Source organism: Haemaphysalis longicornis, unplaced genomic scaffold (genome assembly GCF_048455015.1).
Source record: "Haemaphysalis longicornis isolate Haplotype H1 unplaced genomic scaffold, Haemaphysalis longicornis Haplotype H1 scaffold_4, whole genome shotgun sequence".
Classification (NCBI taxonomy): Eukaryota; Metazoa; Arthropoda; class Arachnida; order Ixodida; family Ixodidae; genus Haemaphysalis; species Haemaphysalis longicornis.
The window spans coordinates 3542030-3567651 of record NW_027526361.1 but is presented as its reverse complement, the minus strand read 5'-3'; the positions used below and the strand labels follow the sequence as shown (position 1 = coordinate 3567651).

The 25622-nt window shown below is 49.8% G+C and overlaps 1 long non-coding RNA gene across 1 annotated transcript; it reads left to right on the top strand.

Moving 5' to 3' along the window:
- Window positions 1-19042: 19042 nt before the first annotated feature.
- LOC144180256 (uncharacterized) lies at window positions 19043-24288 on the top strand. Its single transcript, XR_013324354.1, has 2 exons — window positions 19043-19339; window positions 24138-24288. It is a non-coding gene; the product is annotated as an uncharacterized LOC144180256 (long non-coding RNA).
- The last annotated feature ends 1334 nt before the right edge of the window (window positions 24289-25622 follow it).

Sequence of the window (25622 nt, the reverse complement as noted above, 5' to 3'; positions counted from 1 at the left end):
CCAGGCGGGTCGCCACTCCCACCTTCGTTAGCAGCCGGCTCAGAGCGGTGTGGTTGCCGTTTCCCGCGTCGACGTGCATGCCAAGTACTCTGATTTCTCGGACGTGCGGGATGGTGGTGCCGTCTTCGGTCCGCAGCGTGATGTTAGCCGCCTCCTGCTCCGCCAACTTGCGCCAGTGGCCAGGAGGTGGCAATACCAGTAGCTCCGACTTCTGCGGAGAGCATCGGAGGCCTGTCCCCCGCAGGCAGTCTTCTATCTGCCAGATTGCCTCTTGCAGTGACTCCTCTATGTGGCCGGTCGTGCCTCCCGTCATCCACAATGTGATGTCATCTGCATATATTGTGTGCTGGACCTGCGGCAATCGGGCAAGGCGCTCGGCCACTGGTATCATGACTATATTGAAAAGAAAGGGGGAGATGACGGCCCCTTGCGGTGTGCCGACGCTGCCCAACCTTCGCTCCTCCAGCTGCAGGTGACCGACGTGGAGGCACGCCGTCCGATTCGAGAGAAAGGCCCGGATGTAATCGTACGTTCGTCGTCCCAGCCCGAGCCTCTCGACCTGTGCCAGGATTGCGGAGTGCAGCACGTTATCAAAGGCACTCTTGAGGTCGAGGCCTAGGATCGCCCTGCAGTCGGTCTTGCTGGGGGACTCGAGCAGGTCGTGCTGGATCAGTAGCATTGCGTCCTGCGTGCTCAGCCGGGCCCGAAAGCCCAGCATCGCCGCAGGGTACGCGTCGTGCTCTTCCATGAAACTCTGCCAACGGTTGTTTAGCACGTGCTCCAGCACCTTGCCCGCGCACGACGTCAGGGAGATCGGGCGGAGATTCTCAATGCTGGGCGGCTTGTTGGGTTTAGGGATCAATATCGTTCGGGCGGTCCGCCACTGCTTGGGCAGCGTGCCGGAGCGCCAACAGTCGTTGTAGAAATTCGTAAGGGCCGTAATGGCCACGTCGCTAAGGTTACGCAGGGCCTTATTGTGGATCAGGTCCGGGCCGGCTGCCGACTTGCAGTTCAGCTCTTGCACCGCTCGGCGGACCTCCCATTCTTCTATATCCGCGTCGAGCGCGGGGTTGTCTGGGCCTTCGTAGTCCGGGTGTCGGACTTGTGCGGTGGCCGGGAGATATTGATCGTTGAGGCGTTTGCCCACCTCGTCCTCGCCGTGTTCTTTGATTGCCGCGTGCAGGATCTGCGCCAGTCGGTGTTGCTGGAACGATTTGCTCTGCGTCTCGTCACGTAAGTGGCGGAGCAGCTTCCACGTACGGCTGGCGTGCAGCTGCCCGTCGGCTTCGTTACAGATGGCATGCCACTGCTGCGCGCAGAGCTGCCTGCTGTATTTTTCGATTTCGCGGCCGAGGTGGGCGATGCGCTTGCGCAGTGTTCTGCTGTGCCGCATGCGCTTCCATCGGCGTTGCAGTGATTGTCGTGCCTCGATCAGGTGGGCCAGTCGAGGGTCCATACTGGGGATCGATTCGTCCGTCTCCACTTCCGTGCTCACACGCGCCGCCGCGTCTACCAGGCTGCGCGTCCACTTTTCGAGGTCCTCAATGGTGGGCGCAATCTCCTGCCGGCGGAAGGCGTTCCAATCCGTCAGCTTGTGCTTGCGAGTCGGGGCCTGCTTGCTCCGGACCCGCAGCGGCAATTCCACTTGTATGATGTAATGGTCACTTCCCAAGTTGAGCCCCGTGTTGCGCCAGCTCACCGGTCTGTCGTCCGGGAGGTGCACGAAGGCGAGGTCGGGGGTGGTGTCCCTGCTTGCTGAAGTGCCAATTCGTGACGGCTGCTGCGGGTCCGAGAGCAGCTCGAACTCGGCCTCTTCAGCCTCGTCCAGCAGGCTCCGTCCTTTGGCAGTCGTGCGGGGGTAGCCCAGTTCCCTGTGGGACGAGTTGAAGTCACCCGCCACGATGATCGGCATGTCGACGGCTTTTCGCCTGGCTTTCTGGAACACCGTCCGGAACCGCTGGCTGCGGTGCTGCGGGTTGCTGTAGGCGTTCACCAGACAAACGGACTCTTGCGTCTTCTTTCCGACCACGACTTCGGTCGCGCACAACTCCAGGGCCGTGTCGCCATCGAGGAAGCGGTCGAGCTTGATGAGGGTGATGCCCTTGCGTACAAAGGTGCAGACTCCCTGCGCCGCGCCCGTGTTGCTGGTGCGCGCGCTGGGGGGTGATGCGTGAACGTGGTAACCCGGGAGTTTCGGAGTCTCTTCCATATGTGTCTCTTGAATCATGATCACGTCAGGAGGCGCGGCCATGGTTTGTACTTGTTGTTGTAGTAGGGCCTTGCGGCACCGGAGGCCGTTGGCGTTCCAGTGCCACACTCTGAGCTTGGCGTTGTTGGCGGCCTTATCCATGGCTGGGCGAGGCTCCGGGCGACGTGCGGTTGCCGTGGCCGAGTTTCCCCAGCTCCTCCTTCAGTAGTTGGACCATGAAATGTTTCATTTCCTCGAAGCCCGTGTTGATGCGGGCCTCCTCTCGGGCTTCGAACTTGGCAAAGTCTGCCTTGACGTCGTTTTTAAAATTCTTCATGGCTGACGCCACGTTGTCGACCTTCTGTGAGATCTCATTTATGCGCTTGTCTTGCCTGTTTAGGCGCTCGTTGATTTGTTTGAACCGGGCCCCACAGTTAAGGCCGCCTTGGGTATCCGTGTTCCTAGAGTGAAGTGTCGAGATCGATGAGATGGATTCGGTCTCGTCGTCCCCGGTGTTCATGTTCAGGTCTTCGTCCTCGTCCGACGCGATCACCGAGCTACGGCGGACCTTCTTCTGGCAGGGGGTCTTGCCTTGCTCCAACGATTGCGGCGGCGGTGATGGCGGTGGCATGACCGGCGTCCCCAGCGGGGTGAACGATGCCGTCTGCTGCGCCGTTCCCACACTCCATGGCGTGCCTGACTGGTTTCCGTGCTGTTGCGATGTGAATCTTGCAATCAGCTCCTTCTGCTGTTTCATAGTCTCCTGTTGTTGCTTCACCGTCTCCTGCAACAGCCTAATCGTGCTCTCGAGCTGCATCATCTTGGATGCAAGCGGGTCGTTCTGCGGCTTTCTCGCCGGCGTGCGCGAGCGTTGGCGCTCCTTCGCGCCTTTTCCGCCCTTGGCTCCGCCTCTGGCGATATCTGTCCACAACTTCCGGCCGTCACGTGAGGGACTGCGCCGCCTATCGCGACTCTCCGAGCGTCCGCGGCTTGGGGACCGCCCTCGGCTCTCGCTGCGGCTCTTGCGCCGCCCCCCTTGTTTGCTCGGGGAGAGTTCGGGGAATTCGTCTTTTCTAGAAAATCTGACCTTGCTCTGGCCAGACTTTCCCGCCTTTTCCGCCGCCATCTTGCGCTCGTGTTCGCGCTTCCGCAGCAAGAATGGCGTCTTGAACTTGTTCGCACAGTTTCCCGTGCCGGTGGGATGCGAGCCTCCGCACAGTTTGCAGCGGGGTTTGCATTCCTGTTCGTGATTTTCGCCGGGGTTTGCCTTCCCGCAGGCGAAGCAAACCACCACATTCGGTCGGGGGCACACGTCTCTCCGGTGGCCCACCTGCCCGCACGTTCTGCACACTTCTTTGTGTTGGCGGTATAGCCGACACCTTATTAGCGCGCCGCAGTATTTAACGTAGGACGGGACTTTGTCCCCCTTAAAGAGCACGATCACTGCGTGCGAGTTTCCGATCCGGTGCGCTTCGAGCGCCGTACCGTTGTAGATATTTACAACTTTCGCTCGGATCATTTCGGGCGTTTCGCTGAGCGGGATGCCTCCGATTACGCCCTTCACCGTATTTTCGGGTGCCGCCGCGTAAGCGCACACTTCGTATGCTTGATTTCCAATCATGAGTGCATGGATGGCCGCGTAGCGGCTGACTCTCTCGCCGTCCGGCGTGCTGATCACGATAATGTTTTGAGCAACGTTTGGACAGATCGTGTCCCTCTGTATGTCTTCGAGACTTATTCTCGCCGCACCCGCAATCGCCTGCACGAGCTCCGGCATCATAATCTTGCCCACCATCAGTCCCCCCCGGGGCCTGACTATCACCTTGCATTCGCCACGCGGCACGTGAGGCATGCGTGCCGTCTTCGCGAAGTTCGCGTTGACTTTCTTGATAATCTGGGCCCGGGTTGGCTGGGCTGCCTTCTTACCGGGCTGGGGTGCCGAAACTTGCTGTGGAGTCTCGGCGTTGTTCGGAGTGGCCTTCTTGCCTCGCTGAGTGGCGACCACCCAACCGGCGATGTTCTCCGGGGTCTCGTCGATCGATGTTCCGGGGACGGCAACCACCATGCGTCCCGAGCTGCGGTCCAAAATGGGCTGCTGGTCCCGGGCCGGGCTCGTATCCATTGCTGAGTGACCCGACGCCGACATTTCGCACGAAGCGGGGCCGCCGGCGCGGTCCGATGCGGCCAAAGCCGTCGCTAAGCCTAGCTGGCCGGTTAGGCCTAGCTGGCTCGCCACGTTGTCCGGCGCAAAACAGGCGTAAAATCCGCAAAAATGGGCGGACTCACCAAGATTTGGGCTCTACGTGCTCCGGGTGTCAAGCCGAAACCGATCGTACCGTTTTGGACGGGCTGGGGTCGAATGGTCCTCCCAAAATTGGCCTCATCGACGGAGCCGATGCGAAGCACGTCCGCTCGCTCCGAACGCTCGCAGCGCCCCCCTAGTTGACGAAGAAGCACCGCCTCGCTCCTCGTGAGCCTCGGGTGAGGCGGGGGCAGGGTCCGTCTTCCCATGCGATTGTAGCACGTCCCCGTATGAAGTCAGGGGCTCCATGTCCTGGTCTACCGTTGGCGAGGGACGGGGTGGCATTGCACAGCACGATGCTAGTTCGCGTTCAATGGCGTCCGCCTCCCCGTTACGGTTGTCCACCAGGCCCGCCCACTGATCTCCAACTAAGTGGAGATCAGTGGGCCCGCCACGTGAGCGGGGAACCAGCGGATGTATGCAGTCTCCGTCCTCTGGCCGCCACCAACGATGCTTGCCGTTGTCCCGCAGACTGCGTTCCTGGCAAAGCCCGCGATCGCCGACCTTGAGTCGCTGAGTGTAGTTGTTGGGCTGGTGAGCGCTATGGCTATGGCAGCCTCCTCTGCCTGCTTGGCCGTTTTGGCCCTTATGCTGCAGGCATTTAGCAGTTCACCAGTGGTGGCTCTGATGGCCACCGCCACAAAGGTGTTTGGGCGGTCGCGGTGCTTGGCCGCGTTTACGTACACGGCGCCCGCGTCTCCCTTGTGCGTTTCGGCGAGCGCTCAGGCTCGCGCCGCCCTCCGTTCCGCGTTCTTGTCCGGGTGGACGTTGCGCGGCAGGGGCAGCACCTTGATTTTGCGGATGATTTCGTCCCTGAGGGGCGCGACTTGGTCGTCCTGCAGTGAGGTCAGGGGAGGGTTGATGCCTAGCCTCTGCAGGATTCTTCTTCCAGTCTTTGTGGAGCCGAGGCGTTCGAGCTGTGCAACCCGTTGCGCCTCGCTCACCTCTTCCAGTGTATTGTGCACTCCCAGTTCGAGGAGTGCCTTAATTTGTTGATGATGCTGTTGAGCAAGCCCAGTGCTGCCTTGTAGGATTTGCGGATGGCCGCATTGATCCTATCCCGTTCTTGCTTCTTCCATTGATGAAACGCGCCCACATATGTGTCGTGGCTCATCACGAAAGACTGTAGTAGCCGTAGCAGGTTAGCTTCGCGCATCCCCTAGCTGTCTGCGGGTGGAGATCCTCTTGATGAGGCGCGTTGCGATCCCCATCTTGGTGATCATCCGGTCGATTGTGATTGTGTTGCTGCGGCTGGCTTCAATGTGCATGCCGAGCACCCGGATGTTCTGGACCTTGGGGATGATGGTTCCGTCCCCCGTTAATTAATTAATCCAGAGCCCACCACTACAGCGCGCCTCTAGCCCATGGGTTCTTTTTTTTTTTTTTTTGACTCACAGGTGTCAAAAAACACATGGTCTATGAGGCGCTCCGGATTAATTTTGATCCAGTGCGGACGACCAGTTTCGGTTGGTGGAAATGGCCGTCGCAGCTGGCACCACGAATTGGGTCCGGAAATGAAGACACTACTCCGTAATTTTTTCGCTAACGAAGTTTATTCTGTCTCTCTCTTTCTCGCTCTCTCTCATAGCCCATATGTAGCTTCGGTGCGCTAAACCCCACAATCAATCATGTTCACGTCACGCAGCCCGCGTTATTAATACAGAACTTTTACGCTTCAAAATCATAGCTTATGTGAATCTTGGGAAGCGTAAAGCTCCTAATTCTTGGCCAATCCACCAAGAGTGTATACATGTCCCGAAGAAGGCAAAACGGCAATTTTTAGGGGCGAAGCTCCTTAAAGGGAAGGTGAAGCGGTTTTAGAATTAAAAGAAAAGTTGACTAGCAGCAAGTACACATTGAATAGTTCATGTGTACGAAATATTTTCGCAATACATGCAATAGAGGCGGCGCAATGAGCAAACAAAAGTGGCCCGATGCCCCGCCCCCATCTCGCCGCGCGATGCCGGAAGACCGAAGAGCGCGGGCGAAAACCGGCTGAAAAACGTCATACCTGGACTTCCGGCCGGATCGGCCGCCTCGGCCATGCTCTTTTCGCCGTGTTTCCTTGTGAATGATATTTGTTGTTGTGGTTGATAGCACTCATTTGTACAATTTTCGTGTTCAAAAAGTATGCACGAACGCCAAACGAGGCATACGTTATCATGCCGTATTCCTAAGCAGAATAATGCCACGCCGGGATCCTTGATAACATACGGAAGCGACAGCCTAGGTGGCTGTGCTTGATGACAGAGAATATACTACACTACGTTAAATACTTTGTAAACCACTCCAATGCGTTTTTTTTTTTTTGATACGACGGACGTGAATGTTCACATTAGATTCTAGATTTAGGAAGGATGGGAAATACTGCTGTACTTTGGCCGGGGATGCTTCGTTTCATTCAGAAACCAAGTCACATTTGTTCAGGAAATACTTGTTTCGTTAAACGCGTCGGTTTTCTTTACCTATGGGCTCGGGACAGTGTTCAAACAGCATTCCTACAAAGTAAAAGAACCAAGACAACCAGATTACTTATTTTGCAAGTATACATGTCACGATAAGGTGATGTTTGTCTGGAATTAAAAAAAAACACCACTCCGAACCACCACCGTGCGATAATTTGTGTTGACTGCGGGGGCCTAATCTTTTGCCCAAGATTCCGTGTGGCTGCATATTATAACCTGGCAAGCACTTGTTGTCACTGAACCTCAAGTGTGCTCCAGTGATAGTCGGTGATATATATAATGATGATACTAAAAAAATTAGGAGCGAAGAGTAAATATACGGCCTCTGTCCGACTAGCGCGGTAAAAGCTTAAATCTAGAAATGCTGAAACAGGCCAACGATTCATTATCACAAACGTTTGGTGATTGTTACTTAAAGTAACGTAACTACAACGTAACTGCCTTGTCCGACTGGTCTGTTAATTATAACGAGGTGGCCGTAATATTGAAGCAGAATGCGCAACGCACAAGCGAAAATCAAGCCCTACTACAGCCAATAATGCTGAGCAGGCACTAGTATGCTGCAGTGTTTTCAGAATAAATGCATGTGAAGCAGTAAGACACCACTCATCGAAGTGCAGCTAGCAATCGCGGAGGCGCCGTAGCGCCGCTGCCGAAATGGCGCGCGCGTGTGGGTCTGTGTACGGGGATGAGTAACGGGGCTGGGGTGGGCGACAACGAACAAAGGAAATGCGGAAGCAGAGTCTGCTTGTTGGTTTATGCGTGTACCGGCAAGATGTGTCTCGCATATACGTTTACAGCGCATGAACGCTATTTTTTCGCGCAGTGCACGTACGTGCTTTTCGCTGGTAGATTGTTTATAAAACGCCCATTAATCTTCGGCATAAATGGTTTTGTGTATAATAAGAAACAGTTAAGGCAGTACCTAATATTAACATAAGGTATAAAATCCCCCTATGCTGGTTGCCTAATTCAAAAATATTTTGATGGAACCCACTAATCGACGTCACAGTCACTGCTTTGGGGTTCTCTGTCGTGTAAAGCAAATTTAAGCTCCGAGATAACTGAACCAACAGCACGGGAAATTATAAAACAAACTTCCAGCCATGTGCGAAAATTAAACTGCAAGCTAAATTGCCGCAAAGGCAACCGTTCGATCGTTCGCAATGCTTCCGACAACCCGCGCGGCCGAAGGGTGTCCTCCTTTGACGTCATGACGGGCGCAACCAATCAGGGGCGTCAAAAGACGAAAAGCGCGCGTCTTTCAAACGGGGCCGCGCTTTTTGCAAGATAAATGCCACTTGGACTCATGTACGATAAATTTCATTGTGATATTCGGAATCAGCGCGCAAGAAACTACCGTAAAAACCCGCTTATAATACGAGGTTTTTTTCCTAATTTTACTAAGAAAAATTTGTGACTCGTATTATATTTGGATCCCAAAGTTTTCAGCCGAACATTTGCACTTTTGGTTTCAGTTTCAGCGGAGGGTGCGCCATCTTGCGGTGCTGTTAGCTGGCTGCTCTCTATCTCTCTCAGCCGGCGCCATTTTGATTGTTTTGACCACGCGGAGGATCGGCACGTTCACCGCAAGTCTATCACGATGTCGGGTGCACGAAGGAAGTATTCGGCTGCAATTAAAAGAAAAGTTATTTTATGTGCCGAGACCATGGAATTGCGCCGCAGGACGGCAGTTCGGCCTCAGCGAAGGCAGCATTCGCGGGTGGAGAAAGCAACTGGTGCTTGACTGGATAAAATCTGTGTGGTGTCGGTGGCCTGGAGCACTGTTTGGGCTTCCCGTCAGTGCTCGTGTTGGACGCCTTTCGCTGCCACGTGGCTGATCCCGGGAAGAAGTTGTTGCGCGCACCCCGCACCGAACTCATTGTCATTCCAGGAGGAATGACATCCAAGCTGCAACCGTTAGACGTTTGCATCAACAAGCCTTTCAAAGACTGCATCGGGTCCTGCTACCAAGAGTGGATGAGGTCAGGAGACCCGTAAGTGACAGCTACCGGATGGCTGACGCGGGCTTCTCCAGCGGTGCTTTGTGGCTGGATCGCGGATGCGTGGGCCAGCATCCCAGAGGAGCTCGTCAGTCGCTCTTTTAAGAAATGCGGCATCTCTAACTCCCTTGATGGCACTAAGACCACTTTCTGTGGGAAGACATTTCCGACAAGGCGACTTCAGGAGACAGCGGCAGCGAATCTCACGATGACTGAACGGGCGGACGTCGGGAGACAGTGCCAGCGAAAACTGACAATGACTCAACGGTAACTGCAGCGCAAATAAATGTTTTCTGTGCTCTTTACCTCGCATTATAAGCGGATAAAATTTTTTTTTCTGATTTTGATGTCCCCCAATTACACCTCGTATTATACGCGGGTCCGTATTATACGTGGGTTTTTACGGTATATAACTGTTAATCTAACTAAAAATTTTTGGAAAGCGCTTCAGCTTCCCTTTAAGTCATGGGTCTGTCCATCCCTTGTGTTTCGTGGTACGTGACCGCCGCATGCTTTCGGAGATGTCGCAAAGTGGGCCGCGTTGCACGCGCAAGAACCGGCTGCAACCGGCAGCGCAAACTCGGCACCGGGAACGCGAGCTTGTCTGTGTTCGCCAACGGAGGCGCGAGCGCACGTGCACTGCGAGGGGGAGATCACGCAAGAGATCACGCCACGAACGCAGGCAGTCGTTCTCGGATATCGAACGTGACGCAAGGACCTTTGCTCGTTTCCTCTCGTCTTGTTCGGGCACAAGTTCGCCCTAAATAAAAGTTCTTTCTTTACTGTTGTGTCCCATCCTACGTGACAAATTGTGGTGGTGGTGCGGGGTAGTCCTCGATGGCGCGGGGTCTTTCACCAGGTCTGGGCCTGGGAGCATTGACTCCGAAAATAAAAGTTGATTTGTACAATGTACGCACACAGTCTTACGTCTTTCTTAATGATGTAATGGGCGGACTTTCACGGGAGAGTTACGGTTACCGATGATCTCCCCCTCTCGAGCTTCGCCCCACTTATCATCATTCATTACGTGGATATGGCGTGATTTTTTGTTCTACGCTGGCAACGTGTGAAGTCCGTGCAGACGCGGGTTCAAATCCCATCGGATCGCACGTGTGTTTTTATTTGCTCTTACACCGGCACCCAATGTCTTGACCGGACAACAACGACAACAAAAGCCGGAAAATAATGGCGACAACAACAAATTGCGAGAATGGGCTACCCGCGCACTAGGTCTTTCATTTGCACAAAACTGATGAAGTGACGAAGCCAAATTGCGATAATGGTGTAAATGTACAGTCTTTGTCAAAATTTTGTGGGCCAAGCCGAAACGCGCAGGCTGCAAAAAATCGAATGTACAGCTTACGTCCCGAGCGAGGCTGAACATTTTAATGCAGGAAAGCTAGCGAAAACACCGTTCTTTCTTACTGCCTTAAAATATTTTTGTTAAATTTAAAGGTAAAGCTGATTCTTTAAATTCTTGGTGGTTAAGAAGGCTCAGGATTGGCCCCCCAAATTTTGACAAAGGGTGTACAGCAATTGACGAAAAGAAACAGAAGAGAGCTAGCTTTAAAAAAACCATATAATTCAGCGTGTTTGTACACTCATAGCTAAATCCGGCTGTAAAGAACTCGCAATGAAGGCAAGAGGAGTAGGAATGCATTGGTAGACATGTCCTCTGAATTTCTGTAGATTTTTTTATGGTACCTCTCACCATTATCTCTGTATTCTTTTTCTCCAAATCTTCTATTTAACTGGTCTCCAGTGCAGAAAGGGTGGCATGACGTACGCTCCTCTGCCCTCAGGGATGCTATTTTGCAAGTCACAGTGCTCAACTACTACATGGTTATCTGAAGTTGGGCGGGTATTAGAACTTCCTTTGTTTCACATTCGTTTAAGTAATGCATTGCTGAAGTTAATGAGTTGTGAATGCCTGAGTCAAGCTCACAGTTCCGGAGATCCTAGCTGCGCTTTCATTGGCCCTTCGTGCGTATACCTGGACATTTCATTTATTGAGACCTATAGATGCCCCACCTCGGATCCTGTGCACTCTTCCCGTAATGACGCTGACTATTCAAGCTTGCGCACTACTGCGGCGGCTTCTTGTGCAGCTGTTCCCCGTGTGGCAGCGGAAGCTGGAGTTCTTCAAGAGGATTCCGAGTCAAGCACGTCAAGACGTCAAGATAAATGCGTGATTGCCTACCGTAGTCGTACGGTAGGCAATCACGCATTTATCCTTTGTTAACAAGGCTGCGGTACGCACACACAGTTCGTAGGACTGGTGGGCCGGGAAGAAAAGGTATTCGGAGAAGAAGAAGGAGGAAGGGCCCGAACTAGAAGTCTCCCCGACACGAGTAGCAGAATGACTGATTCCAGGCAGAAAGTACAAATCATCCGTTGATGCATGGTGGATCGCGATTATTTCACGACGAACAGCACCGCTGAGAGAGGCTTTTCTTGCAGAGGGAGAAACGACAACTTCCAGCGAAGCGACGTATTTTCCTTTTATGTTCTCTCAAAGGCTGGGCGCGGGGCGGCGGGGGGCCGGCGGCGAGCGGCAATTTTCGCCCGGCGGCGGCGGCGGCAGCGTGCTCATTCCCGCGGCTTCGGCGGCGGCGCAGACGGCGCGACCAAAACAGGTTCGGCGGCGGCGCGGCGCGGCGCGGCGGCGCGAAGGCAACATTTGAAAGTGGCAAAGGCTGCTGCACCCCGGGGATCCTTTCCCCCGGGGTGCTCCAGCCTAGCCCGATCGGGGCTGGCTGGAGCGCCCCACGGAAGTGACGTCACCTGTTTTTTGTTATTATTTCTTGGATTTGGTCGTCGTTGTTGATCGCCGAAACTAGTACGAAGTACCATGCCGGCCGTGCAAAGCGGCCGTGCCAGCACTCATGTTTAGGTCGGCTGTGCTTTTCATTGTTTACGATGAAAAGCACGCGCTTTTTGTACGTGCCGTAAGCGCAGGCTGATAACTCTCCTCCTTGGTACATCGGCTGTCGTTCGGTGTTGTATTATCTACGGCGCACCTGCGGGCAAGGCAAAACCACTCCGAGTGGAGGATTCGGAGGATTGTGTTGCACGTTTAAATTCGCCGGCTTTTGTAACCGCACTTCTTTCTTTCTTTTTATTTTGGAAGGTGTGTGCGCGCCCCATATCATGCCATCAGGTTTGTTCTGCTGTGGCTCAATAGGGAAGAATGGGTCTGTGTCCTCAAACGTGGGCACTGGCTGAAGACTCTGCCGGCAAAGGTCTAAATAGTACTGTTGCACGAAGGCTGCTTGCGCTCCCATTTAGATCATAGAATCTGTGGCTTTTGTGGGGAGAAGAATAGGCCGAAGGAATACCTTTGAAGGCCCTCACTTGACAAGAGTTATCTTGGGTCTAGATTACTGGTGCCCAGTGCACTTGATATTCCACTCTGGTGCACTGTAGTACGCGCCGCTGAACACCAGCGTTTTTGTCCGTATAGTTTTAGCGCAGCAGCCTGAAATGTTTTGAAACCTCACCATACTTTCTGTGCATAAAAAGACCAGCAGGTGCCTTATTTTGGGGAGTGAAATCAGCACAGCTGGGACAAAAGAGGCCTGCATTATATTAGATGTGACAAAAAGATGTTTGGAGTAAACGCGTGTTAATATGCCTCTTTTCGTCGTGCCTACAACTCTATATTTGGTCATGTTGTACCAACTTTTCCGAGCTTCCAAAGTTACAAGGTACACTGCAGTGCACAAGTACTGATCACTATTAAAGTGTCAAAAAATTTGGCTTCTGGCACAAGCACAACTTTGCCACCCTTGTTAGTGATGGCCTGGAAAGAATCATGCCGAAGCAGGAAGCACCGACCAATCCTGGAGATACACTGTACTTCATTTCACCAACTTCACACACCGTTGTAAAAATTGTGCTGGTAACTAATAAACAGCGAGAGCACAGCGCTGTACCACACGCTGGTAAGGGCAGCAAATGTAGCGCCAATATAGTCTCCCACATAAACTGTGCCCGCAGCTCCTGTCAACACCAAATTGATAAAAGCGTTGTTGCACATAATTTGTATACAAACGTCATGTAAGTAGTGCGCATATGTTGCTTCTGGTCATAGCAGCAGCTGTCCAACAGCCTACCACTACAGTGGCTAGAAGAGGGCCGTGCCCCCTATTCTAGCCACTGTACTACCACTGCAAGTGATGAAGAACCGGCCAACCATGTGACGTTTGTTGTCCAAAAAGAAAGAAGCATACAGGCCTTCGTTTTCTGACAAGCAGACTGGATGCTCATCACGCTGAAGTTCCCCAGCAGTCAGAGCTATGTGTGCGCATCCGTTTACGCGTATACGTGCTGCCACGTGCACCTGCAGCTGGCAGCAAGGTTCCATTCTGCCAAGGTGCCGGTTTAGCGCCGTAGTGAGAGGATTTGGCTGCTGCTCTGGCGAAATGAGTTCAAGTACACTAGTCCATACAGCGGTGGCCCCGCCGACGCCACGTATATGTACGGTCAGTTTTCGCGTTTGATGTTACACCTTCGTCTTTAAAACTGGCGAAACTTGCACTAAGTGACGCAAGGCGAGCTGGAGGATTTCTTTTTAGATCATCCTGAAGCACTGAATGACACACCACCACGTATTGCGAAATTTGTTTATTTACGTGTTCCGTCGTCGCTTCTCACTGTGGCAGTAGTAGTCATCGTCATATAAGGTCCCTAAAATTATCGTCATATCCATCTTCCGCATGCATGACTGGCTGACCCGGATTGCTTTGTCCGCAGGCTTTCCCATTCCTCCTAAAGTGAAATGCGTTGGCACGCGCCGGCTTCGCGAGCTGGGCGTCTGCGAGGCGTCTTGTGCTCATCCTCGCAGACGTACGTGACTGTTTTCCTGGTATTTTTCCGGGCACCACGGGCAAGCCAGGTTGATGCCGCACGCTCATCGCAAAACGCGTGCACACGTGGGCGGTAAACGGCGGGAGTAACTATGACGAGATGTTGTCTGATGACGCCGCACACATTACGGCCAGCAACGTATGACGGCTGGTCGTAATTGTTATTCATTTTATAATGGGCACAATAGCAGTATTGTCGTAAAAAAGAACTGCAGCTAAATTATAAATCCTAATTGTTGTATGCTAGGGACATGTTGCAAGAAAATCGGAAATGTAATAGTTATATCCCTTCGCTCACCAGCTGTACAAGTTGTACCTGCCCCATGAACCTTCAAATGCTGATTAGTCTCATGGCCAACACATGAGCCATACACGTTCAACTGTTCCCAAAAGGACTAAGCAAACACACAACCTCCAAGAAAACACATCTGGCATTGGGAAGAAACATTTCAAATTGGCTCACTTTATTTGACCAACAACCAGTACATTTTGCTTTTATAGCCCACAAAAGACCATCGCCAGCACTGCATTATGGCTGAAGAACTTTTCTGCAGTTGGCTTTGGCAACAAGCAGAATGCACCATTATGAACTGGAAACACATATGACAAGCCACAGCTTTTACCAGCCCATTGGTTGCACTGGGTGTCAAGAGATAAAAAGGAAGAACCAGCAAAAATGCTTTAATGTATTTAATGTATGCACAATGATCAAACATTAATTCAGAGTGTAGAAAAACATTCCTTCCAGCATGTTCGGCTGATCAACCCATTTGTGACAGCCTTATCGAAGTGAAGGCAAGAACGAGTCCGTGGCAGGATTTCGATGTGGGCATTAAGAACTGTAGGCTGTCTGCAGTCATAATTACTATTGTGCACCAAACACCCTAGTACACTGCGTGCAGTGAACTTCAGCAATGAAAGTAGTCATAAGAAATTTTTATCGTATGGTGACTGTTGCGAATCCTAGTAAACCGTTACAAGCACCTGGCATGCTGGCAAGAGAGAGGTAGAGATAGTAAAAGATTTTTGAAAGGAGAAGAGGCCAGCCTGAGAAACTGAACTTGGGCCTGCTACTTAAATCCCACTGGGGCAAGGAAGGTACTGAATACTGAGGGTATGAGAAATGACAGTGAAATCAACCAATGAACTTTGTACACTTAAAGCATGTATGGGGCGCAGAAATAGACTACTCACTGCATAATTCGCATAACTTATTTACCGACCATAAAAAAAAGTTTCGCAGTTTGAGAAATTTCACCACATAGACCTAAGAGTCTTGACAGGACAAGCAGCGTTTTGACAGCTCGATCTTGCTTCTTCATGTCAGCCCACGTGCCAAAAATCTTTCGTTCAGACAGTGGGTAAGCATTCAAGCGTAGTAAGGCTGCTTCAAGGTCTTTTCACCCACTATATGTATACCTTGGTCAAAAACTATGCAAATGATCAATTGTCTCTGTACAGCCTTACACAGAAGCAGTCTGGGCTGTTTTCGGGTCCGATTGTGTGCAGATACTTTCAGGTCAATGCTACTTTAAGCCGCAGCCTGTGTAACAAGGTTTCATTGACTTCTGTGAAGTTGAGGGACATGAGCAAGCCAGAACCTTTGCTCGGGACCAGTCCTGGGGAGCTGTTCCTGTCAATTCTGTGGGTCAGACCAATGCAAGGCAGCAGCTTGTGCACGGGCTCTGTAGAGTGTTGCATTGCTATCTTGTCTTATGATGTGTGCAGCCAAAACAGTGTATATCCTTTAGCCGGCACAAGGCAGCATTTCCTTCACAGAAAATTAGTTCTATAATTGTAATTACACTAGCTAGTTTCGAATAATTTTTTCAAACAAAGAGCACGACTACAAAGTGTAACAAAGGGAACGGACAGCAACGACTTGCAGCTAGTGCCTTGTTTGAAACGTACGACCCATATAAATACCATGCGCTTTATAACATCAACATAGCAAAAACAGCACGACGCCATGCTGCAACTTTTCTGCTACGACCCCCATGAGCACTGCCAGCTTTCATGTCTGCAACCTCGTTAAACTCGGTTTCCCATTGAGAACATGATTTTAGTGCTAAAGATGACAGACACACTTTACTGGTGCTTGCATCTATCAATCAAACACCAGCAAACGTCAGTTAATTTGAAATGATACGGGGTAAACTTGGAAGCTGGCACAACTACACAACTAGGTGGGATGGGAGTGGCAACAAAAATCTGCGCACAATACAGCCCTGTTGTGGCATTTTTCAGCACGGCGACAGTTGTCACACCGCCCTTGTTAACCTATATTCGAATCTCCTGATACTATGGAGAGACTTGCTGCATTGGTGGCACACTGGAATTACCACTGTGTTGAACCATGGAGCCTGCTAGTTGCCATTCGAGTATGCGAGTCTGCCGATGGAAATTTTTTCTGGCGACTGTTGCACTGCCCTGCAGTGCTTCATGAATTATTTCCTGCTGGCACAGCCATTCCATTCCACACAGACAAACAAAATGCGCACAGGCCGCATACAACAGGCATGTGTTTGTGTTGTGTGGGAAGCAGGTTTGCCAACGGGTACCAGTCGGCTGCGTAGTAGCACCCAATGTATGCTTAGATGCAGATATACCTAGCAAGTCCACCTTGGTTCATTCCACGGAGGCAAAAGCAACGCTTTCTCATGTTTCTCTGATGGTGCTTTTCAATGGCCTCAACTTTGCATTGCATTAAACAACGAGACAGAGAAATATTTTATGGATTTGCGAGCAGAAGGATGTTAGGGCTTCCACCCTGTGAGAGCCGTTCTTAGTCCAAATGCACTGAAACCCACAAGCGCCGTCAAAGTCGCCCACCCCGGACTTCCACTACAGCCTTCACCATCCCTAGCATTACATCTGTATTTTTGAAATTATTAGTAACAATTAATTATTAACAGTGACTCTTCACGGCTAGTCAGTGAGTGGAAGTGTTTTCGTCTGTTTGGTAAAAATCAGAACAGACTGCTTTCACCATATGTTGCGAAGTGGGCGTGACAGTGACCCTGGCTCGTCAGTGAGCAGAAGTGGTTTTGCCGGTTGGGTAAAAATCAAGCATGACTGCGTTGAGGGGCAGACGAAGAGTGTGGAGCACGTCAGACATAATTTTAGCCTGTGCGATCAGTGTACGTGCTTTGTGCCATTGAGAAATTTAGCAGGTATATCCCGTGTATTACGTTTTTTGCAAGTTTGTCCAACATATCTGTAGACGCAGCGTTAAATCATCAATTCCTTTTAAAAGCAACACGAAGCCAGCAGGTGAGAAAGAAAGAGGTATGTTAGTAATAGTAAAGGAAATTCAGGCTATTAGCAATGGTTCAGAACGACATGCAAACAATCTTTGCTAGCATGCACAGTAGTTGACGAAATACTGCAGGGTAACAGTAGCACATGCACACGTGATTACAAAGAGGGTTATGGCATGTACAGGTAAGTGTGTAAGGTTGATTTAGTGCTAATATGCTGCGTGCACACGTAAATAAAAATACCCTGCAAAAAAGATGAACAAGGTAAATGAGGTTAGAGCAAATAGAAACAGCAACTACGCAGAGTCACCTAGATGGTATGCTTAGAATGTAGATATAACAGTTCAACACAGCACGTAGCACCTGTTATTGCTGAAGCCACTGACGCATCACCTAGCCTGTCATAAATGGGCACGATCACGTACGTTTGGCGACATCGTAAATTTTGGAGCACACGAACACAACACACACGGAAAATGCCACAGTAACTCACGACAGATATCCGGCGCATTTTTTGGCCACGCTTGTAACGACAGGGATCACGGCAAGTTGAAGCGAACGAACGAAAACTGCGACGCACCATTGCTAGCTGATGGGGCTCTAGATTATTCACGTATACACTCCTGCAGCGACACGAATCTGGACACTTGCAAGTCGAGTGTGGAGCAGTATCAAAGTATTTGCCTCGCGTTGTGATACCGACACAACACCGTGTATAACAATGACTGTGATGATAGCATCGATGACTGCGGCGCCAGCAGCTTCACACAAACAAACCTCTGGAAAACTATGACGCACCACACACATCGGTCACGTTTTGAAGGCAACACGGTGCTTCGTACTTTACTGCATATTTTGGGGAAACATTTGGTTCTGATACGTACGTATTTGATATGAAAACATTGCGCTCTGGGCAAGCGCTGACCAGTACTTCGCGTTGCTGCCACGAATAGTCATCGGACTTTGAAGACTGTGAATTACTGCAGAAGATACAAGCGCGGTGACACAGGCTTTGAGCTGAACACCTCATATGAAACGAAAACACAGCGCAGCACCGCACCACTCGTGAGCGACTCCACACAACGCCGACGCTCGAAACGAAAACACAGCGCAGCACCGCACCACTCGTGAGCGACTCCACACAACGCCGACGCTCGTAACATTCTTGCTTGCCTCGGCACCGCGCGAAGCCGGAATATCTGAAATAGGCCAACGGAACAAACTCGGAACAGACGAGCCCGTACTAGAGTGAACTCTACCCGTACGTATGCCAATACGGGGCCAAAATTCGCTCTTCGATGGAATTCGGCCTCTTCTCCATGCGCTCGTCCGTAGGTCATCCGTAAAACCCGTGGTAAATCTATAAAAAGTGCTTTGTTTACACAACTTCTTCTACGCGAGTGTCAAAAACAATAACAAACTCGAGTTTCGCAGAGAAAAATATAATACAAACATCTACAAAGCATGCCCATGACGTCACGGTGACTAGGTGACGTCATATTAAAAGACAATAAACTCAGGCTAAAAATAAATCTTGATACTGTAATATTAGTGTGTCACTGCCAAAAATATATGCCATACTATTGAAGTAATTGCAATGTAATGCAATTACGCAATTTTTTTTGTTGACGTACGTCACTTCCGTGGGGCGCAGCAGCCAGTTCGAGGGGAATCGGCTCGGAAGCCCCGGGTTGCAGCAGACGCAGCCTTTGAAAGTTGGCAGACATGAGGAAGAAAAAAGGAAGAAAAAAAGGCAGACAAAATTTTGGGACAGGCGGATCCAGTTTCCGCGTAATTTTGACTGCACAAGTTTGCCTCCACCCGCATTAAGTCACTTCTTTCCTCTATTCCTTTCTGTTTCATTGTTCATCAACTGCTCGGTATGCTTGTTTTCCGAATGTATAAATTACCGTCAAATTCCTAACGTCGCCATTGGAGGATGGCAAGTGTCTGCTACCACCCGGTGGATATAACGCTTTTCGGCCAAAAGCGTTATTCTCACCCATGCGTCACATCCGCATCCGGCTGTGTTTTTGCATTAAAATGTTCTACAAATTTGCCAAACATAAATATTTTAAATGAAGCTTAATTTTAGGAACGCTTGCTTGCTATGTTTTATACAATTATTTCTTTTCTGTGATGTAGCCGTGTGGCGGTGTGGCTAGCGTTGTTGTCATGCGAGCCAATGTGCGAGCCATTTGGCCACGTACCTGCGTAACGTTTCCCGCGTCGTTCAACGTTCTTTCTACAGTGGTAAGTGGTTCTGTTCATTGTTCAATCGCTTGTTTTGCTGCGATACCTTACCGCTTGACCTTGTGCAATGTGTAAAATTATACAATTCCCATTCTTTTGTCCTATGCTCCTCAGATCCGCCACAGTAGAGCGCGAAAATTCAGACAAAGGACGGGCCTACTAGTTCGGACCCGTGGCTTTCGAACTTATCGCTAATGCGTATATCTGCCCCTCTACCATCTATGTGCCTTACAAGAGGCCTCGCACGATATCGCGTGCGCTGGTGGCAATGCAAATTCTTCTGCATCGGTTGCGAACAAGTGTCCGCTTGTCTCAGGTACTGCAGGAGTGTTTGTAGCTGGGCTAGTTGGTTCGTTGCACGGATTGAACAGCACTAAGACGGAGCAAAGTGAAGCGAAACAACCACGGGAGCTGATTAACCACTGTTTATTTTGGTAGTAAATATTATTTATAGTGGTAAAAGCAATCATGGTTATCTGTGTGCGCATTGCAGCACGCGAAGAAACAGATCAAATAGGCTGTGATAGTGCGTATCTAACATGAGTTGCAGCGCCTTGCAGGTGAAACGTGAACCGCTCCTATCTCGCCAAATATGCGAATTCTCTGCTTAGCGGGGCCAAGAGTGCATGCCGCTAAGGAGCTTGCTGGCTATGCTGTGCAGCAGCTGATCTGGATACCCAGCGGAGCAAAGACGCTGGATTTAGAAGGCAATAGCCATCCCTCTTCACGTCCTGCGAGCACTCAGTGCAATCCAGTTTTGGGGCTCAAATCTAGCATCTCCGCTCTGCTGGGTTACCAGATCAGCTACTGCACAGCAAGCCAATAGGCTCCTGGCCGATATGCACTACAGTCAAGCGCCCGTATAACAAAGCGTGTGGGACTGCGATACTTGTTCGTTACACGTCACTCCATTTTATACGTCACGCATTTCATTGACCCAATAAAGCAGATAAGCATACTGAGAGAAATAACCGTCAGAATTAAACTGCAGTAGGCGAAAAAAGTCAACAATTTTCTTGTCCACAGTAGTAAGACGTACTGAATGCGAACCCACCACCGACCTGCTGCTGTTGAAGTGTACGGTGTGCTGCGGCGGAGTTCAGGGAGTGACGAGATCTACATCTGCAGCACATCAACCGCCTCTACCACTTCGCGGTTGTCATTACGCTTAGCTCCTCTGCAAGCTATTCGTCACTGCTCGCCTGATCATTTGTGGCGTCCCTTTTCTCTATGATGGCCTCCACGATGTGGTCAGTTGTCAGGTCAGAGAAAACCAGGGCCTGGTCTTCCACTGAGACGTTTTTGTCAGGCATCACAACCGATGCTACGATGCAGCACGCACTGTACGTGTTTATCGATTCCTACAGCTACCTGGCTGAACTGGATGACTCACGGCACACCTATCAGCTGCACGCTACCATGTGTGCAGCTGCACACATGGTACATGCGGTATCCGTTTTCAAACCACAATTCAGCAATTGGGAATGCATTAATTTTTTTTGTTAAACAGGCAAATTTGCTGTAGGGGTCTTCGCAATACATAAGAATCTGGCCAGGCCATGTGGCATGCTTCGTTGTACAGGCTATTTCATAGTAAAAGCGTTCATTGTAGTGGCGTTTGACTGTATGCAGCTCCAAAGCAAATCCCGCCAGAAGGGCACAAGGGGAGAAGTCATCTCGTACATCTGCTTTTCTCGTCGACCAACAAGCTGAGGGGGCTGTGCAGAAGAGTTAACCTAGAGAAAGTGCGCAAGAGCTGTACTAAGAATCCGGCAACAGCCTCTGTCAAATGCGACGAGGAAGTCGTACACGAAGTTCCACTACCCTGCAAAAAATCATACATTGGTCAGACGGTGCGATGCATCAGCGACCGGCAGCATGCTTGCCCAGCATGTGAAAAGTTGCGATCTGAGGCCTGCTGTGTCTCGAAAAGGCACAGAGGCCAGCACGCACGTGAGATATGCATGAGCACGCTGTCCGTGGCCCCGGTGGAGAGAGAAATCGCATATTTGGTGAGATAGGAGAGGTTCACGCTTCAACTGCAAGACACTGCAACTTATGTTAGATACGCACAATCACAGCCTATTTGATCTGTTTCTTCGCGTGCCGCAATGCGCACAGTTAACCATGCTAGCATTGTTCCCCTATAAATAATATTTCCTTCCAAAATAAACAGTGATTAGTCAGCTCCTGTGGTTGTTTCACTTCACTTTGTCCCGCCTTAGCACTGTTCAATCCATGGCGAGGTACCGCCTCCGACAACTATCTGTACAGAGACTATAAGTTAAAATCCAAATTTATCCGGGCTTTTTTTTTTCACAGGCTAAGACTAGCCTTAAATGCGCAATTTCTTATATATCTAAGCAATATTTTTCTTAGCTGGAGACGGAGCATACTGCTGTTCACGATTAGGTGCTATCATTAAGCATTTTGTTTATCAGTGTTGAAAGGCTCAGCACGGTCTTTCAACACTGCGTCAGTGCATGTGTGAGAGAGAGGGAGAGCTAGGGCTGTGTTACACTATTTACGTCCTAATCGTGGCAGTTTTGAATTATTGGGCAGTGGTGGAGGAGTCTGGCTAGGATATGCACGTGCATTATAGACTTTACCTTAAAATACATACCGAGTAGTCGATGGTAAGTGTTGCAGGGTCCCATTAAACGTATCCAACTGATTAATGAGGCGTTTCACGGGGACACCACTCATGTCCTAGCTGATTTGGTGGTGTGTACTACACATTAAAAATAAATTTGGTCGGGCTGAAACTTGAGTGCAGTTGGCCTTGAATTGCCTCACATGGTGTGGTGGTATCGCATGGGTCTTGTTAAACTAGCTTTCTTACTGCAACACACAGACTATTAGGAACTTTTTTTTTAACCCAGCTGCCATTGTACTAATACTCGGCCTGGTGTCTTGTGGGTTTCTTTACTGCTGCTTTGTGTCAAGTGAAGACCAGAAGTGCAACCACATGAAGCAAGTGCAGTAACGGGTGCAACAAAAGTAACTATGGGTGCAAGGACCTAGCAACTGCCACCAGGCCCCTTTGCCACTGACTTGTGTCATGTCGCTCACCCAGAAACAAGTGAAACTACAGAAGTCAGCGACAGAGAGGCCCAGCGGCAGTGTACGCTTGCACTACTTGGTCAGTGCTCCAATAGAGTTATGCTTGTGCATTCATACATTTATTTGCTTTGTTCCAATGGAATTTCGGAAGGTCTTGGGGCTCATAACGATGTCATTGAAAGTTGTCTTGAGTCGCTAAATGTGCATGACGACTTGTTGAATGAATTTAAAAATGCACTGATGATTACTATACTCCCTATTTGTGCACAGTGCAAACTGCAGCCTTCTCAGTCACGGCGCATATTTGCTGTGTCTTGGGGAGTGAGTGCGTAATCAGCAAACGCATGGCGGCGTGCACTACTGTGCTGTTATCTCGCAGCGCGCCACCACTGCCGACGACCTTGTTGTTGCAAATGGTGTTTGAACCTCCCGCACAAACATCACGTGGTTCAGATGGCCTACGCACGGAGTAGTAGCGTCTGCCGAAAGTGTGCAGGGGAGGCAGTGAGAGAGATGGTGCCACAGCAGTGCATGCCGCCCTTTCCCTCACAATTTCGCCAGACATTCCGATGAGCGTCTTGAGCGGGCTCAACTCAGTTGACCGTATGTCGTTACACCCATGTAATCATCACCGACCAAATTTTTCGTCTCCTTAGAGTTTGAATTAATGAGGTTTGTCTGTATTGTTTTGTCAAGCTTTGTCTAGTAATTCTGTTTCTTTTGTTTGGTTTTTTTTTTTTTTTTTTCTATAAAGTTGAGCCAACTTGTTTCAGATGTGGCAAACTGGCACGATGGTGAGCCTTGATGAAACATAAGGTTAGGCTTCTCTTAAAGATGTATGTTTATCCACTTATTACATAAATGTGCTGGCTAAGGCTATATGGTGGTTTGCGACGGGAAAAAGAAAGGAAATTCACTGAAAATATTTTGAGCTCGGCAGGGAGCTCACCTGGCCGAGCTGAAAATATTTCCAGTGAATTTCCTTTCCTTTTCCCGTCGCAAACCACAACCATCACCAATGAATAACTGAAGTTACACCTCTCTAGCTCAAGTAATTCACTTGGAAAATTTTCCTTTTACAGTAAAATGTGTATGCTGGCAGACCATCCAAGGCGCACGATAAATTAAGCAGCGAAGTTAAGTTACCCTTTGTACAGACACTTAAGAGATTTTGTTCAGCCGAAGTGGGGAAGGAAGGGAGCATGAATCAGATAAATTTTAATCTGTGTCCGCTTTTTGCTGGGTAGCAAGTGAAGTCTATAGGGTGTTCACTGAGCAGTGAAGTGTCGCAGTTCTTGTGTGAATGGCAGCCGTAGGGCAACTTTCTATGATATTCACCTCGTGCAGTAATCTGGGCCATGTGAGAAATCAGGTGGTTGCTATACAAGCAACACTAGCCACCAACTGCAGTACTCCGGCCTTGCTTGTAGCAGGAATCGAATGCACACCAAATTCTCATAATACTGCATTCCTTGCGTGCCTGTAATGGCCTTCACTCTATTCAAAATTGTCCACCTGGCAGCCACAAGGGGGTTCGCTGCAGTGTTAACCTCTGCGCTCACGTGGACCAAGAAAGGCTGCTCCATTGTATTATTGCCCGTACGCACCTCAGTTGTATTGTGCATGACATTCTTTGTAAATTGCGTGGCACATAATTGCAGGCGAGTTTTATCTCTTGCCAGTAATTGCTACATTTCTTCTATGTACTGCCATGTTTCTTTTAATCTCTATGCAGGTTCAAGCAGCCGTGGCCGTCTGCAGGCGTAGCCCTGCCCAGCACCAAGGCTTCTTTTTGGTCTACAGTAGGAGTACATGTGTGATACCCAGAAATGTATGACATCTGCGTGATGTACACTTGTTGCATTAATAAAATTGGGAGCACTGTTCCACTGTTCCACTGTTCACTTTTTTTGTCAGGTTACACACAAGTTGAGAACATGTATGAAGACTTTTTCATTGTTCAAGCATTTTTCTCATTGCAAAAAGTTTCCTATTACACTCTTTAGCCTAGGCAGTGTTGCACACTATGCATGAAATGGAGTATACTGGCATGCTACTTTTGCAAAATAAATAGTCCTCAAACCACATCGATAATTTAATTTCATTACGTGTGAGCAATAGGTGGAGCATGTTGGCAAAAAATTTTACCGTGTATCCGTCATAGAAAGAGATCAGTACAGATGAAAAGGGAGCACGTGGCTGAGGTGGTGCTGCTTTTGTGCCACTGCCGACATTGGTAGGGAGACGCCAATGGTGTGAAGTAGAAGCACCGCTCACCGCCTGCCTGTTCTGTAATACCGGGGACACGCCATCTCGATGGCTCATGTGGGCTTTGAGTCATGTCACCTCTTGCACGTGTGAAATGGAGTGTGCAGCTGGTGAAGGGGGGCAAAAAAGGAAAGGCTGAATATGACAGCCATGGACAGCCAACACTGGTGGACAACATAAAAGACGGGTAGCCAACGCCACTGCTAAACAGGGCAGACGTGACCACTTAAATGGTTAGAGTGCTAAGCACAGTTGGCACGGTGTACAAAAGGCGTGAGAGCAGTGCCTTCTTTGGACATCCAAAGCCAGAGCAAGACTCGTGCATCAGGCAGCAGAGCCAAAAGAGTGCATGCCTAGACAGATAAGAGAGGACCCTCACACATGCAGTTGTGCCTGCTGACCCATCACTGAGTGGAGTATTTTTCGTGCCCATACCAAAGCCACACACCCACGCTCAACAAGGAGAAAGCAGTGTCATTGAGTTTTGGTAAATAAAAGTTTATTCTATTTTGCGACTCATCTTACGAATAAAATAAGCGCAAAAAGTAACAGAGTGTGTCTCAAAGTAACCTTTCGTAGCACTGAGACCTATCGCACTAGGAAAAAGTGCACCATTGAAATAACGGCAGAGATAATTTATGATAAAAGCACAGGATGCATACTTTACCGCTCCGGAATAAATTTAGCTTTGTCATTGTCGAGTGTTTCTCAATTTTATAGAAATCTTAATTTTACAGCAGTTTTGGCAATTCCTATTGACTTCCTAAAATGTTGAAACTGTACAGTAAGGAGCCCTGGACAAAAGGACAAAGTGATGTAATGGGTAATAAAATTACTAATTTTAGCCAATAAGCCACAATAAACCAATATGAGTTAGCCAGTAACTTCAAAACTGCTTCACATGATGCTAAAATTTATGGCACTCTTCAGTGTGCTCGTCCTTCAATCGGGT